This window comes from Rhinoraja longicauda, chromosome 2 (genome assembly GCF_053455715.1).
Source record: "Rhinoraja longicauda isolate Sanriku21f chromosome 2, sRhiLon1.1, whole genome shotgun sequence".
NCBI classification, from domain to species: Eukaryota; Metazoa; Chordata; class Chondrichthyes; order Rajiformes; family Arhynchobatidae; genus Rhinoraja; species Rhinoraja longicauda.
Window position 1 is genome coordinate 72861006 of NC_135954.1, and position 17395 is coordinate 72878400.

At 40.8% G+C, this 17395-nt stretch overlaps 1 protein-coding gene across 9 annotated transcripts in view; it reads left to right on the forward strand.

Annotated features, from left to right (window-relative positions):
• thrb (thyroid hormone receptor beta) overlaps positions 1 to 17395 on the forward strand; it is a 137120-nt gene that overhangs the window by 46433 nt on the left and 73292 nt on the right. For 2 of the 9 annotated variants that reach the window (XM_078421097.1, XM_078421107.1), the window contains one exon: positions 10357 to 10418. The exons of 6 other annotated variants lie outside the window; for them this stretch is intronic. The gene's annotated coding sequence lies outside the window, so the exon portion shown is untranslated. Of the gene's footprint in view, positions 1 to 6445; positions 6483 to 10356; positions 10419 to 17395 lie in introns of those variants that run through there. One more of the 9 variants, XM_078421126.1, reaches the window with a different exon arrangement.

Genomic DNA, 17395 nt, shown 5'->3' on the forward strand with positions numbered 1-17395 from the left:
TTGGAACCAGCAACTTTTATCTGTTTTTCTAAGCATTTTTGGTTGCCCCATTACAGGAAAGATATGGAAGGGGTTTACCAGAATGCTGTCTGGATTCGAGGACATTACCTCTGTCAAGAGAGTTACATTGTCATATGTCCCAGGTAGAACAATGAAATTCTTACTTGCTGCAGCACAATAGAATAGACAATAGGTACAGGAGTAGGCCATTCGGCCCTTCGAGCCAGCACCACCATTCAATGTGATCATGGCTGATCATTCCCAATCATTCCCAATCAGTACCCCGTTCCTGCCTTCTCCCCATACCCCCTGACTCCACTATCCTTAAGAGCTCTATCTAGCTCTCTCTTGAAAGCACTCAGAGAATTGGCCTCCACCGCCTTCTGAGGCAGAGAATTCCACAGATTTACAAACTCTCTGACTGAAAAAGTTTTTCCTCATCTCTGTTCTAAATGGCCTACCCCTTATTCTTAAACTGTGGCCCCTGGTTCTGGACTCCCCCAACATTGGGAACATGTTTCCTGTCTCTAACGTGTCCAACCCCTTAATAATCTTATATGTTTCAATAAGATCTCCTCTCATCCTTCTAAATTTCAGCATCTGCAGTTCCATCCTACACAGAGATCAACACTGCGGACTAGAGAACTAATATGGAACCAACATCGCCTGATGGATTTATTTGCAACTCTTCATTGCTTCCTAAAAATCTAACCCTTGTTAAAATAGCTGCAAATATTCCTGCCTGGAACAGGATAATTTCAATCCACACGTGACTGGGTTTGATTTTGTATAAGTAATTTGTCAACTATTTTCTATTCCATCCTTTAAACATCAATAATGTATGTTTTTACTAAGATGATCAATATGTTGTATTTCACAGAAACTCTTGCTAATAACATGTTGATATGTATTTTTTAAGCCTTTGTTTGAATTGTCAGGATTAGCTGACAACAGTGTTAATAAGCATCTTGTCAAATGAATACATAGAGCAAGTGTTGAAGAGTATAAGACAACTCGTCTTAACTGTGGTGCCATTTTCAGTTATTCTAAGTTTTTTTGGCAAGGCTACTTGATTTCGAGTCCATGTGTGGAGGGTTCTGGCGAGAGTTGAACGTGCTAATTTAAACTTGTTTTTATTGTTTGTTTATATTTGTGTATCAACCAATTCTTGGACTGTTAGGGGAAAAAACAGTACTTTCTTGGTCTTCAGTGTTACAAAATCTGTTTTGAGCTTTCGGGTGATTATTGACCAACTAATTTAAGACTTGCTGTCTTAAAGCTCCCTACTCCTGTAACCTTTTCAGCAAAAATGTTGTGCGTATCAAGAGCAATGAACTGATTGTTAACGTGTCGTCTCAGTTTCCTTGCATTATCTATGGACCTGTTGTTTATGGACAAGTTGTCTCACAAATTTTGTATTGATTTGGTTCAGTCCAGGCCAATATGAATTATATATTACTACTTTGTACCACAATCCAAATTTTGACATTCCGCAAGGTGATGGTGTGAAATGTAAAACCAACAAGATGCCATGGGAATGCTACCCCTTTCACAATAACAAGTGGCTTTTGAATATTGCCAGCTCCTTTCCTTGTATGGGTTGGGGTTTGCATTGGAATGCTTAATTATAGATAATTACAGATTAAATCAATGAAAACGGATGCCTCCTATCATTTTAAATTGTGATATTTCCCAAAAGAATTTATTTCAAATCCTCTGATGATGTTTATGCTTTTATGGTCAATATAAAAAAAATGTGTTTCTCCCATGTTTGATGTGCTAAATTGGCCTATTATCAAATCGGGCCACCAACAAAATCATAAAATTAGACCATTCTTGTTTTACGAAATAGTTATTGTGATTACTATATTTTACTATATGTTAAATCCAAACGTGGCCGAAGAAACAAACAGAGGCACGGGCACAGGGCTGGGAATCCTCATGACAACCTCGACTCCATAACTGGAGCAATAGTTGATTTTGTCATCCATGTTTCCCATTATATCGGATAGGAGTACCAGGCATGAGCTGAACGTTTTTCCTGCCTGTAAAAGATACAAAGTGTTGGAGTAACTCAACGGGTCAGGCAGTATGTCTGGAGGCCATGGAATGGCAATGTTTTGGGTCGGGACCCTTCTTCAGTCTGTTTGTAGGGGGGAGAAGAAAGCTAGAAGTGAGAGGCAAGACAAAGCATGGACGCAGGCAAGGGTTTTTTTGTTAGGCAGATGGTTGGAACAAAGCCCAGAGATAAAAGCAGAAGGTGTGAGAGACAGGATTAAAGAGTTGCGAATTGTGAAGCTAGAGAGTTCTGTCTGGCGGGAGGGTGATCGAGAATATAACCATGGGACACAGAGGAGACATCTACAACGGAAGGGGGGAAACCACATTTCCTGAGGAAAGCGGATATCTCTGATGTCCTAAAAAGGGAAGGCACATCTTGGGAACAGATGTGGCAGAGACAGAGGAATTGAGAGTAGGGAATAAAGTTTTTGCAAGAGGTAGGGTAGATGGAAGTATAGTCCAGATAACTGTGCAAGTCGGTAGGTTTATAGTAGACATCAGTTGATATTCAATTCCCTGGGATGGAGACAGAGAGATCAAGAAGGGAAGAGAGATGTGGGAATCCTTCCAATTCATGTGGATATACTTATCTCTAACAAGGATAAGATTTGCGAGAGAAGCCAGGCAGGGTCAGTATTTCAAAGAAACGTAACTGTTTTTCCTTGAACAACTCTTTGAAATTGCAGTCAATGCCAGCCTAGAGCTGGATCAGCTCCAGAATGGACCTGGTGCCAGGGTCTGGCAACACTGGGGTCCTGATCAATGACCAGATGTTCAGGAAATGGTTGGGGATAAGTCCTCAGCCACAGTGGGTGTAGCTCTCTTCCCGGTCATTGTGAGAAAATGGGTGATCATGTCACCCATTGCTTCAATTAAGGAGCCATGGCTGTAATGGGTATCACAAAAAGCTGGAGTAACTCAGCAGGTCAGGCAGCATCTCAGGAGAGAAGGAAGGGATGACATTTTGGGTTGAGACCCTTCTTCAGACTGTTGTCAGGGGAGGGGGCAGGACAAAGAAAGGATGTAGTTGGAGACAGGAAGGCAGTGAGAGAACTGGGAAGGGGGAGGGGAAGAGGGGGACAGAGGAGCTATCTAAAGTTAGAGAAGTCAATGTTCATACTGCTGGGGTGTAAGCTGCCCAAGCGAAATATGAGGTGCTGTTCCTCCAATTTGCGGTGGGCCTCACTATGACAATGGAGGAGGCCCATGACAGAAAGGTTAGACTGGGAGTGGGAGGGGGAGTTGAAGTGCGAGCCACCGGGAGATCAGGTTGGTTAAGGCAGGCTGAGCGAAGGTGTTGAGCGAAACAATCGCCGAGCCTGCGATTAGTCTCGCCGATGTAGAGAAGTTGACTTCTGGAACAGCGGATACAATAGATGAGGTTGGAGGAGGTGCAGGTGAACCTCTGTCTCACCTGGAAAGACTGTTTGGGTCCTTGGATGGAGTCGAGGAGGGACGTAAAGGGACAGGTGTTGCAGGGGGTAGACTTTTTGCAGGAGACAGGGTGGGAAGAAGTGTAGTCCAGATAGCTGTGCGAGTCAGTGGGTTTATAGTAGATGTTAGTCACTAGTCTGTCTCCTGTGATGGAGATGGTGAGGTCGAAAAATGGGAGGGAGATGTCGGAGATAGTCCAGGTATATTTAAGGGCAGGATGGAAATTGGAAGTGAAGTGTATGAAGTCAGTGAGTTCTGCATGGGTACAAGAGGTAACACCAGTGCAGTCGTCAATATAGCGAAGGTAGAGTTGGAGGATGGGTCCAGTGTACGTCTGGAACAGGGATTGTTCGACGTACCTGACAAAGAGGCAGGCGTAGCTAGGGCCCATGCGATTGCCCATAGCTACGCCTCAGGTTTGGAAGAAGTGGGAGGAGTCAAAGGAGAAGTTGTTGAGGGTAAGAACCAGCTCTGCTAGGCGGAGGAGAGTGTTAGTAGATGGAGATTGGCTGGTTCTACAGTCGAGAAAGAATCTGAAGGCTTCAAGACCATCCTTGTGGGGGATGGAGGTGTAGAATGACTGGACTTCCATGGTAAAGATGAGGGAGTGGGGGCCTGGAAACCTGAAGTTATTGAAGAGACGGAGTGCATGTGAGGTGTCTTGGACATAGGTGGGGAGGGATTTGAACAGGGGGGATAGGGTGGAGTCAAGGTAGGTGGAAATAAGTTCGGTGGGACATGAACAGGCAGAAACAATGGGTCTGCCGGGACAGTTCTGTTTGAGGATTTTAGGGAGAAGGTAAAATCGGGCCGTGCGGGGCTGGGGAACGATAAGGTTGGAGGCATTAGAGGGCAGAGCGCCAGAATTGGTGAGATCATCAACTACAAACCTACTGACCGACATCTACTACAGGCCTATTGACTCCCACAGCTATCTTGACTACACTTCTTCCCACCCTGTCTCCTGCAAAAAGTCTATCCCCTAATCCCAATTCCTCCGTCTACACCGCATCTGTGCTCAGGATGAGGTGTTTCACACTAGGGCATCAGAGATGTCCTCATTTTTTTAGGAAACGGGGCTTCCCCTCTTCCATTATAGATGAGGCTCTCACTAGGGCCTCCTCTATATCCTGCAGCTCCGCTCTTGCTCTCCCTCCCCCCATTCGTAACAAGGATAGAGTCCCCCTTGACCTCACCTTCCACCCCTTCAGCCAGCGAATACTACAAATTATCCTCCAACATTTCCGTCACCTCCAACAGGATCCCATTACTGACCACATCTTCCCATCTCCTCCCCTTTCTGTTTTCCGCAGAGACCATTCCCTCCGTAACTCCCTGGTCCACTCGTCCCTTCCCACCCAAACCACCCCCTCCCCAGGCACTTTCCTCTGCAACCGCAGGAGATGCAACACCTGTCCCTTTACGTCCCCCCTTGACTCCATCCAAGGACCCAAACAGCCTTTCCAGGTGAGGCAGAGGTTCACCTGCACCTCCTCCAACCTCATCTATTGTATCCGCTGTTCCAGATGTCAACTTCTCTACATCAGTGAGACCAAACACAGGCTCGGCGATCGTTTCACTCAACACCTTCGCTCTGTCTGCGTTAACCAACCAGATCTCCCGGTGGCTCAGCACTTCAACTCCCCCTCCCACTCCCAGTCTGACCTTTCTGTCCTGGGCCTCCTCCATTGTCATAGTGAGGCCCTCCGCAAATTGGAGGAACAGCACCTCATATTTCGCTTGGGCAGCTTACACCCCAGCGGTAAGAACGTTGACTTCTCTAACTTTAGATAGCTCCTCTGTCCCTTTCTTCCCCTCCCCCTTCCCAGTTCTCCCACTGTCTTCCTCTCCAACTACATCCTTTCTTTGTCCCGCCCCCTCCCCTGACATCAGACTGAAGTAGGGTCTCAACCCGAAACGTCACCCATTCCTTCTCTCCTGAGATGCTGCCGAACCCGCTGAGTTACTCCAGCTTTTTGTGATACCTTCGATTTGTACCAGCATCTGCAGTTAATTTCCTACATGGCTGTAATGGGAATCCCCTGTCTTGCACCATTGGATTTATGGAAAATTTGGCATCCCCTGTCTGTGCAATATAGAGCAGACAACATTATTTGTCAGAATCGGTGAGTACTGTATGACACAGGATTGTTGGTTGGAACTCATGTGTAGGACCACAGCTGTGAGAATCCTGTGTGTCTGTGCTTCAATCTGTGTTCGTCACTGTCATCAATCATATTTTTAACATATTTATGTGAATTGGGGGGAGAGAGATTTATAAAAGCCAAAAATATAGTACATTTTAAATCACATATGGTTCACAAGTTTATTGTCATGTGCTCCTTGTTGAACTGTGAATTAGTACAAAGGTTATAAAATGCAACCTTTGCATCCAATTTCTGTTGGTAAATAATTAATGGATACTGTTCATGTTGATGGTATCCCATGCAGAAAATACAGCAGTAAAACTACTTGAATGAATCACAAGTGACAGCAAGATTTCAACAGGAAATATTCACAAATGTGCATCCTAAACACTTTTAATGCACTACACATGTATGAAAACTGGCAATAATTCTTTCAATTTCTAGGCATTTATTGGTAGTCTACAGGGAATGTTACTTCAAATCCTGACAGTGTTAGAGTAACTGAATCACATTTATTTGGTTTTATAGTGATCAAAGCTTTCTATTCCTTGCCCTACTATTTTTAGTTTAGTTTAAAGATACAGCGCGGAAACAGGCCCTTCGGCCCACCGAGTCTGCACTGACCAGCGATCTCTGCACATTAACATTATCCTACACACACTAGGGACAATTTACACATACATCAAGCCAATTAACCTGCATACCTATATGTCTTTGGAGAGTGGGAGGAAACCAAAGATCTTGGAGAAAACCCACGCGGTCACAGGGAGAACGTACAAATTCCGTAAAGGCAGCACCCGTAGTCGGGATGGAACCCAGGTCTCCGGTGCTGCAAGCGCTGTAAGGCAACAATTCTACCGCTGCGCCGCCATGGCCGCTTAAAGGATATTTGCATTTGCCTGCACAATGCTTTTTTTTTGCATAAATACAGTTTGCGGATTGGGAATTTTCAAGAAACTATACTCATTGCCGTTTCTTGACAATCCACGAATCTGAGTGTTCTTCTGAGTAGGATAATTAGAATACAAAAGCAAAATATTGCTTCTGTTAAAAATCTGGAGAAAAATTACTGGGATTACTCAACCGTTCTGGCAGTGGGAGAAAATACAGTTAAGACTTCAGGCATGTGATCTCGCTTACGAACTGCAAAATGTTTGGAAATGTAACAGACTCCAAACAAATACTGTACCTTGGAAATCAGGGAAAAGGGGAAAGAATAAAAGGGAAAACCTGTGAGAATGGAAATGAGATTAAACAGAATAATAATTGGTCAAGGTAAAAGCTGGTGGTTAACATTTGAATAAATTTGCAGGTGACACCAAAATTGATAGTATGGCAGTCAGTGAGGAAGGATATCTAGGTTTACAACAAGATGGAGATCAGTTGGGAAGGTGGGTCAAGGAATGACAAATGGAATTTAATTCTGACGCACGTGAGGTGGAGCACACTTGGAGGACTGTGTGTAGTTCCTGGGCTTGCAGGGCTGAATTATAGGAAGAGATTGGATAGGCCAGATTTTTTTTCTTTGGAGACAAGGAAACTGAAGAGGGTTTATAGGTTCATGATGGGAATGGATAAGTTAAAATTTAAAAGACAGTTGCACAGATATATGGATAGGAAGGGTTTAGAGGGCTGTAGACCAAATACAGGCAAATGGGACTAGTCGCTTTTGCCAGATTTGGGGCCTTGGCTCAATTTGGAAGATTACTGAGCAAAAGATGAATGTTACACTTTTGTTAGATGTATTATCCTTCAGATTTCCGATCTGAGAGCTCCAGATTTAATCTTACCCTGGTAAAAGGCACAAGAAGTGGTATCATTGTAACTTTTTGTTGCATTGGTTAGATTAGATGATACACTCTTAAATCAATGTTTAGAGTAAATTGGTAGAACGATTAAAGAAGAGATGTTTATGATTAGTGCTAGAGCATGGAAACAGGCCCTTCAGTCCACTGAGTCCACACCAGCCATTGATCACCCGCTCACACTAGTTCTCTGTTATCCCACTTCCTCATCCACTTCCTACAGATTGGAACAACTATTTTTACAGAGGCCAATTAACCTACAAACTCACCCTTCTTTGGGATGTGGGAGGAAACCAGAGGAAGCCCATGCGGTCACAGAGAGAATCTGCAAACTCCACACAACAGAACCCAGGTCTTTGGCGCTGTGTGGCATCGATGAGGAAAACTATTTCCTCCCAGAAGATGGGTAGGGGTCTGGAACACAATGCCTGGGAGAATAACATAGCCAGAAATTATTGCATTTAATGTATACTGGAAGAGCCATGACATACAGAGTTGTGGGCCAAGTGATGGAAGGTGAGATTAGGTGCAAAAGACCCTTTCAAACAACACTAACAAAAGACCAGCCAAAAGGCCACCTTCTATGTTGTGAATTTTCTCTCCGACATTGTAAAATATATGATTTAACTTTGGAAGTGTCTCAGTTGTAAGTGGAGCATAAAGGAATTGAAGGGTAGATTGCAAATCGGACCAATAGAACATTTTCATGTTTTGGGAACAAGAGCGGCAAGAGTATGGAGCAATTACATGATTGCTGATCAAGAATAATTGGCCTAAAGCAGGGTCATGTGTTGTAGCGAAGCAAAGTAAAGTCGGATTTTGGAGTTTGAAGACGTGAGACCATCTTCACAGGACTGCCAGAGATCTGGATTAAGCGTTAACCTTACCCAGTTCAAGAGAATGAATAATGTTTTGGAAAAATATATCTGATCCATTTCTAGAGTCTTTGTTCCAGTTATCTAAACCCTCCGTGGGGATAGATTAAGCCTGAATGTCTGGTTTTTTTCTGATTTAGGAAAATGAACATAGTCAGTTTTTTTCCTAACAGACCGTGCAGTGTCTATATATTATTCCATTCATGTGATGAATATTCTGTAAACTTTTAAATCATTTTCCCAGACTTGACACCTTCCCTTTGGCTTCGTATAGTAAATATTTTAAAATACACACTGTACACTCTATCCAGGAAAGGCTCCGTGCCAGTAAATTAAGGAAATTAGTCTCCGTGCCTTAAACTATTTTTCTTACTGACACCTTTGGACATGTGGAGTTCCTTGGGCTTTGAGTTCATACCTTTCCTGCTTTCTGGCTAAATGTCCTCCGATAGCTATAATTTCTTTTGTGCTGACAATGTTCTCAGCTGTCCTCCTGCTAAGTACTAATCGTTTGCTTATGTTATTTGCCAACATCATAGAATGTCACAGAATGTTTGCAATACAGGGGCAGGTTCATTCAGTATATTGAATCTTTGTCATCTCTGGGGAGCAGTGTAGTCAGTTGCATTACCCCATTCAATCCCAGCAAGTTTATTTCCCTCGAGTGTCTATTCAAGTTATTTATTGTCACCACTTCCACCATTCTTCTGTGCAGCAAGTTACAGGTCTTTACCAATCACTGCACAAAAATGTTCTTCAAAATCAGAGTTAACTTGCATCTGGAACTGTCTGTCTAATGTAAAAGCAGAAAATTCTGGAAACACTCCGCAGGGCAGCATCTGTGGGAAGAGATAAAGGGTCGGTGTTGAGATTGAAGACCCTTTAGAAATGGAAAAGTGAGAAAACAAGTTGGTTTTAAGATGCAGTGAAGGTAGGGAATGATAGATAGGAAAAAGGGAATAGCTTTGAAAGAGTGATGCCAAGACTGTTCATTGAACCGTCTGGCTAATGAATTAATGAGGGCAGGTTTCAGTTTAGTTTAGTTTATTTCAGAGATGCAGCGCAGAAACAGGCCCTTCGGCCCACCGGGTTCACACCGACCAGCGATCCCTGCACACTAATACGATACCACACACCAGGGACAATTTATAATTTCACCAAGCCAATTAACCTAAAAACCTATACGTCTTTGGAATGTGGGCGGAAACCAGAGCTCTCGGAGAAAACCCATGCAGGTCACGGGGAAAATGTACAAACTCCATACAGACAACACCTGTAGTCAGGATCGAACCTGGGCTTCTAGTGCTGTAAGGCACAACTCTACCGCTGTGCCACCATGCTGCCACCGTGCCACCTTACGAGGGCAGGTAAATAGAGAGAAAACAAAGGGGCTTGTTACTGCTGTGATATGCAGCTAATACCCAAACCAGAAAGAGGATGCTGGTAATGTCTCATACATCAGGCAGTGTTTGTGAAGAGAGAAAATGTTACAGGTGGATGACCCTGCTATAGGACTGGCAAGTTATGATTCAAGCACAAAAAAAAACTGTGCTTGTCTATCCATGCTCCGTTGCACTCAGTTTGTACTCTTTGTCACACTGCCAGCTTGGGGAAACTTTGGTCTATGAAGCACTTTACAAATCGATAAGCTATCATTTACCCTCATCTGCAATGCTCTTGACTGAAATACATTCATTTACCTCAATCTTCAACTTTCTGTCCTGAAGCCAAATTTTTAATCTATTCCCTGACCTCAATTTTGTAGAAGAGCCATTTTAATGTACTGTAGTGTTTTGTCAAATGCTCTCTATGCAGACAACATCCACTGCATTCCCCACACCAACCTTCTCTGGTCCTTCATTAAAATATTCAAATTGGGTTAGTCAAACGTAATCTGACTGAGAAATCCATGCAGACTTGACTCTTGAATTAATTTGCCTCAAAGAAACAGTTCATTTTTTTCAGATTATTGTTTCTAAACCCTTTCCCACAACCTATGTCAAACTGGTTGTTTTTGTACCCTTTATCAAACAGATGCCACATCTGCGCCTCTCTAATCCTGTGGTAGCTACACTGTACCAAGGGAACATTGGAAGGTAATAGCAAGTTCCTTCACTATCTCTACCTTAACATCCTTTAGCAATCTGCATGCAAAATGAAACCTATCCACTCTATCTGTCGCCAACCTTTCCAATGTACATCAATGTATACTGCTTATCACTTATAACCCTATATATTACCTCTCGCCTTTATTTCTTCAGATATTTTGTCAGCATCCGCTTCCAATACATTAAATATTACAGTACATTACAGCCCTACGCTGAACCTCAAAGCATGCATCACATTCTTAATGCCTTTTACTAATCTGTTACTATATAAGTGCTGGTGGTGGATTTTAGTTTCCTTTTGTATATTAACTGTTGTTCTATCTCATATTATCCCTCATTGTCAGCTATATCATTTTCTTCACCTCCCTTCTATGTGGTTTATGTCATGGAACAAGTCTAAAAACTGGAGCTGCAATATACCTTTCAGATTAATCAAAACAGGTTTGGCTTTCTACTGTGAATACTGTCCAGGACAAATGATCGATGGGCTTCAGCCAAATTTATGTTTTTAATTCCTGATTATTTCTTCCACTTCTACAGGTTTCTATCATTGCTTACTTTAACTTGTTCACCATGTTGTCTGATATTATGATATTCTTAATGTCTCCTCTTTAATAACTCTGAGCAGATAGATGAAGGAATCAGTTTAACTCTGTAAATAGTGTCTTTGCTTCCCAATACCAGTGGCTAAAAACAGATAAAAAAGGTTTTAGAGAAAATGATAAATAATCAAAGTTGGTGATGAATGTCAGTATCACAGAGGGGAATGTAGGAAGCAAGCTTTCCAAAAAATGTTCTGGTAATTTTGATAATTAACACTTTAATGTTTTCCCTATACATTCCTGATTATTTTTGTAATAAAGTGACATGGTTAACAGGTGAAACAATCTAGGTTACACTTATTGTTGGCACACACATACCTGTCATCCCAGTGCCCCAATGTCCATTCAGACAAAGCGCTGGGTGCATTGAGTGAATGTAAAAGACATGGCGTACTCGTGTATCAAAATCGAAATCAAAATGCAATCAAATTTGGACTTGTTAAGACATATTCCTAATCCAAGCAAGAACTGCTTAAATTAAACTTTTAAAAATGTAAACACTTTCTTAAGAACTTTAAAAAAAATCAAAATTAACAAACTCTTAAAGATTTTATTTAAATCAAAAGTTTTTCAGAAGAGTTTTTGTTAAATAAAAAAGTGCTTTAAGAATAACAGATGTGATGAGAATCTGTGACTGAAACACTAACACTGTTTCTCTTTCCATACTTGCAGCCAAGCCTGCCTGGTAATTCCAAGTTTTTCCCTGTTTTTATTTCAAATTTCCAACATATGTTTATTTTTTAATTTTGAAGACATTTTTCTCCCTCTCTCTTGCAGGCAGTCACTTAAACTGAAATCTATGGTAAAACACTACTTGCAATTCGTCAGAATTGACACAGAATCTTTGGGCAAGTGACTTTCTTATGTTAAAACCCCCTGAGCCTGATCAGTCTTTCAATATGATGCTGATCCTGTACCTCAAGTTTACTTTTCACCCAGTTTTCTCCATATTGCTTGATTTGCTTACTCTCCAAAATATATTAATCTCAGAATCTGTTTAAGGTGGGTTTAGGTTTATCACATGCACCAAGTTACAGTGAAAAGCTTTGTTTTGCATGCTATCAATCAAATGAGATAATACAATACTTAAATAAAATCATGCCAAACTCAAGTACAATAAGTAGAGTGAAGGAAAAGATACAGAGTGCAGAATGTATTTTCAGCATTATAGCGAAACGTTTCCAGAGAAAAAGTCCAATGTCACAAGGTGAATCAGACAATACCCCAGATCAGGGAAGGATTGTTCAGAAGCCTGTCAGCAGGGGAAGAGGCTCTTCCTGTGTCTGGTGGTGTGCACTTTCAACGTTCTGTACCTTCTGCCAGCAGACGCAGGGAGATGTAAGAATGACCAGGGTGGGACAAGTCTTCTATTACGTTGACTGCTTTCCTGATGCAGCATGAAGTGTAGAAGAAGTCAATGGTGGAAAGTTTGGTCGGTGTCATGGACTGGGCCACATCCACAACTCTCTGCAGTTTTTTGCAGTCTTGGGCAGAGCTGTTACCAAACCAAGCTATGATGTAACCTGGCCGTATGTTTTTTATGGTGCATCTGGAGAAGTTTGTTTGAGTCATTGGAGACATGTCGAATTTCCACTGTCTCCTCAGAAGTGGAGGCATTGATGTGCTGCCTTGGCTGTCGCATCAATGTGGTTGTTCCAAGATAGATGGCTGGTAATATTAACGCCAAAGAACTTAAAGCTCTCAGCCATTTCCACTCTAGCACCACAGATGCTGATTCGTGCATGTATTCCACCATGGTGGCTGAGAGCTTTAAGTTCTTTGGCATTTGTATTCTTTTTTCACAACATCAATTCTATTCATTTTAGTCCAGTGTCTATGGGAAATATTTTTCATTTCTGAGTTGTTTAACATCACTCAGATTGAATCACTTTAACTCAAAACTATCCATGCAAATCGCTTGAGTGTATCTGTATATTAAATTGCATCATTCTCTTTGCTGCCCATTCTATTGGAGTGATATTGAGAAAATAGATCCTGTTGTCCTGGAGCTATGTCAGTACTATTTTGTGTTTATTGTGAAAGATTGGATTAGGATCCCACTAAGGTAAGCTTTATTCTTACCTTGTTATCTTTCATATCTTCTCCTTGAACGTTGCTGAAATTAAATATCCAAAGATACAGCCTAGCATTCCCCTGCTGGTGGCTCTGATCTTCACTCCATTTTACCATAACCTGACAATTACTTCTATGTTCCTCCATTTTACGCCATCCATAAACTTTGAATCTAGATTCCATTTAGCCAAATTGAAGAAATGATCAGATAAGAAGAAAAATTAATTGCCTCACCACATGCCCACATGAACACCCTGCATAATGTACTACTAATTAACCATTATTAACCACTATTGCCTGTGCATTATTCACTAGCCAATGACTACCTAAGTTATTAAGATCCCTTTAATCTGATGTACTTCTCCATCCATGTATCTGTGTGGTTATAGTTCTGAAAGTTCAGCCATGGAACAGCGATTGCACTGTTGTAGACAACCCTGTATGTAACTTCATCATAAACTCGTGACTTGGCTTCAGCCAATGCATCCTTGCATCCTCAATCCAATACCACTCAAAATGATAATGTATTTTGCCATTGACAATGGTTTTTAGTACTTCGGCTGCCATTAATATTAACCTGGTTGGTCTATACTTTCCAGGTTTATAACTCTTATTATTGATATGTGTATCACGTTTGTCTCCCTGATACTCTGACACATATGCTTCTTGTAAAGAGAGATGAAAGATTGTGATAAGAACCTATGCTAATGCCATCCTGGATTCATCTAGCAAATTAGGATACCAACCACCTGTACCATGTAGACGGTTTAGTTTAGTTTAGAGATACAGCATGGAAACAGGCCCTTCGGCTCACTGAGTCCGCGCCAACCAGCAATCCCCACATATTAACACACTATCCTACACCCACTAGGGACAATATTTACATTTACCAAGCCAGTTAACCTAGAAAGCTGTACATCTTTGGAGTGTGAGAGGAAACCAAAGATCTCAGAGTAAACCCACGCAGGTCACGGGGAGAATGTACAAACTCCGTACACACAGCATCCATAGTTGGGATCGAACCCGGGTCTCCGGCGCTGCATTCGTTGTAAAGCAGTAACTCTACCGCTGCACCACTGTGCCGCCCCAGCAACCGATTTAGCACCACCTTTCTACCCATGTTATTTGTACTGTATCCAGAGTCATATAACTATGCTGCCATATTACTCCTTGATGAGATCCCTTTATTGTCACTAAGCAGGCCAGGCCCATTGCTTTTAAGTTTTTACAAATCCATACAATATTTTTATATTCCCTCTTGGGTTAATTGCTGATCTTTTCCCTTTTTTATCTTTTCTCTTTTTTTATTGTCTTTTCTCTTTTATTTCAGATTACTAGTAACTCAGTCTCACAATTCCAGCACTTTATTTCTCTTTCTTGTTCTCATTTGTCTCTTTCGGCCTCCACTCAATCACAAACATTTTCTTTGTTCCACCTTGTCTGCAATTTAAAACATGTTCTAGCCTAGTGCTTTGTAATTTGTTATGGTAATTCACTGAAGAGGAATTATGTTGCCAATAACGGTCTTATTGTCAGTGTTGTCAGATTAACGTTTAACTCTTGTGTTTTTAGAACTAAAACCTTTACAATCGATAAGTAAATGCAAATAGACCATTTCTGTGAGAGCACTTGTCAACAGTAACAGTGTACTTTGTATATATCAGTAATGTACAACATAGAATTTTATGCATATATCAGTGGTGTCAAGCACTTAATTTAACTACTGAAACAAATAAGACCATCAAATAACACTCAAAAGCTAAATCCTAAAAATATATAAATAATTAAGATATAAATACGTTTTTAAAGCCTAACGAGTAATACTAATTTTCATGCAATAATAAATGCTGAAAAAAGCACAATGTTTGTGCAGACTCTTCAGCTGCTTGTACATTAAGTTAATTTACAAATTAAGTTGTGGGCAATTACTGTAATTTCTCACTCCCAAACTGAACTCTGAAGCCACGAAGACCCCAGCTTCTGATAGCAGGCATCAGAACAAAGGTGAATTGCTGGACATGACTTAGAGTTTTTGCACTCTTAGAAATCCCAGAATTACTCTCAATACCTGGGGGAAACATTAACATTTATTTACACTGAGTCCAATTTGTGAAAATAAGCAGGTATATAAGTGGTGATAAAGAATGTGCAATTTGTAAATCTGTCATTTTGATTATCAAATTTAACTGAAAGATAAATAGCTCTGTGAAAATTATGAACTCTTCATAAATACTGTTTCTCTGACAGCTAAAAGTGTTCTGAGGTGAATTTTGTTAATCTTGGGAGATGCTGGTCATAAAAGGAATTGGCTTTGACTACCTATGTTTTTATTTTTGGTCATTTGACTATTTGAAACTAAATATTCTGATTGAAAAACATTGCATAACCTATCTAGTTTATGGTGGCAGAGCAATACAAGACAGATTGCTGACTGTGGTTTCCTGGAAAATGAACCTTGGCTAGGTTCTACAGATTTGGCACTTGTCTCCACATTTGGACAAAGGAGCATTGTGCAATCAGTTACCATAAGCACTTCTTGTTGGATACCTAATGTGTAGATTTAGCAGAGAACTGGAATCCTCGAATAAGGACAGCATTAGAATGGAGGGAGAGGGGAGATGGGGGGGGGGGGGGGGGAGATTTAATGGGAAAAGAGTGCCAAGACAGCTACTGCATTCTCATGCCTTTTACAAAAATAACATTTACAGCCAATAAGTAAATAAAAAGAAAGCCATTGAGTTAGAGTACTTAACTTGTCAGAAGTGACAATGTACTTTTTACCTATTCAGTAACATGCAAAGCGGAGTTTTATGCTTAAGTTTCTTCCCTGTGATACTACCCAGACATTGTGTCAGCTTTTTAATAAATTTTTAGTTCCATTGTGACAATCTACTAAATTCTCATATTTTATTGCACAAACTTAGCTGCACCTCCATGAACAAAATGTATATTAAATCGGTTTTTATAAGGAAATTATATTACTGGAGTTATCTAAAATGTTTGACATGCATGAGCTCGCCTCATGTCCAAACCATCTCCAAAACACCTAACGAAGCAATCCTACTTTCTAGCAACAGGCCTGTTGTCACAGCTCTTCATGATTGCATAGATAATGAGTGTGTCTGCCTCTATTGCCGATGTAGATACTGAGTTCCTGACCAATCTCTGGGTTGAGAAAAACTTTTCCTGCTCCCCTACTGTAATTTCACTGTTCCTCGGCGACATTAAATATCCACCCCGCCTCCTTACGCCAATTGATGAAAATGGTTTCCCTCCTCCATGTGCTTCTCACTTCCATTCTAAGCTGTAATTCTGTGGTTGGGCAAGAATGGAACTTCACAGGGCAATACCACGGAAGTTGGTCAATAGCGGTTGTAGTGAGGATGAAAATGGAAAATGCACCATAGAAAATGGTATCAAATCTGGTTTGATGGGTAAATTTTATTGTGAAATCATTTTAGCTCTTAATTTATGCAGCTTGGGACTTTTCTAAAGTTCTTTCAAGTGCAATTATTTTAAAGTTTGTTCAACATCTGTTCCTGAATTCTCAAACCTGTTAATATACCTGTTTTCAAATGTTATTTCTAGCAATTAATGCATTATACTGCCCCTTCAACCCACCCCCACCCTGTCAAAAGCATCTTGTAACATTTGTTACATGAATGCATAAGGGTAATACTAATTTGACTTTAATTTTATTTACCTATTTACCACATTGGTAATTTTTCATAGTTTTATGCCTTTATGAAGCAAAATCAAACTGAAGAATGTAACATGAATATCTACATATATTGTGGTGCTGAACTGTGATGTTTATTGTACTTGGTAATTTGTACCTGTAGTTGAGATAATCGTGGGTTAGATATAGTTTTAGGTTTATTCATTTTATATGAAATAAGTTTCCTTTTATGACTGTAACCTTATTGAATTTGTGAGGACACAAAATACTGCAGATGCTGGAGTCTGGAGCAACATATAATCTGCTGGAGGAACTCAGCAGATTGAGCAGCACAGTTGGGGAAAAGGAATGATCAACTCTTTGGGTCAAAACCCCAAATGGTCCAGTTGCAAGATTTCGACCTGAAACATTTACTTTTCCTTTCCCGCAAGAGATCCTGTTCAACCTGCTGAGTTCTTCCAGCAAATTGTGTATTAATTGTGCAAAATATATTGAAGTGTTTCCTCAAAAAAATCTTGCAGGAAATTTAATTAGTTTCTCACCAAAAACAATTTCTGGAGCTTATTAGGTTGCATCTGGGCTCTTTTGAATATTGTAACAATTGAGTTGCA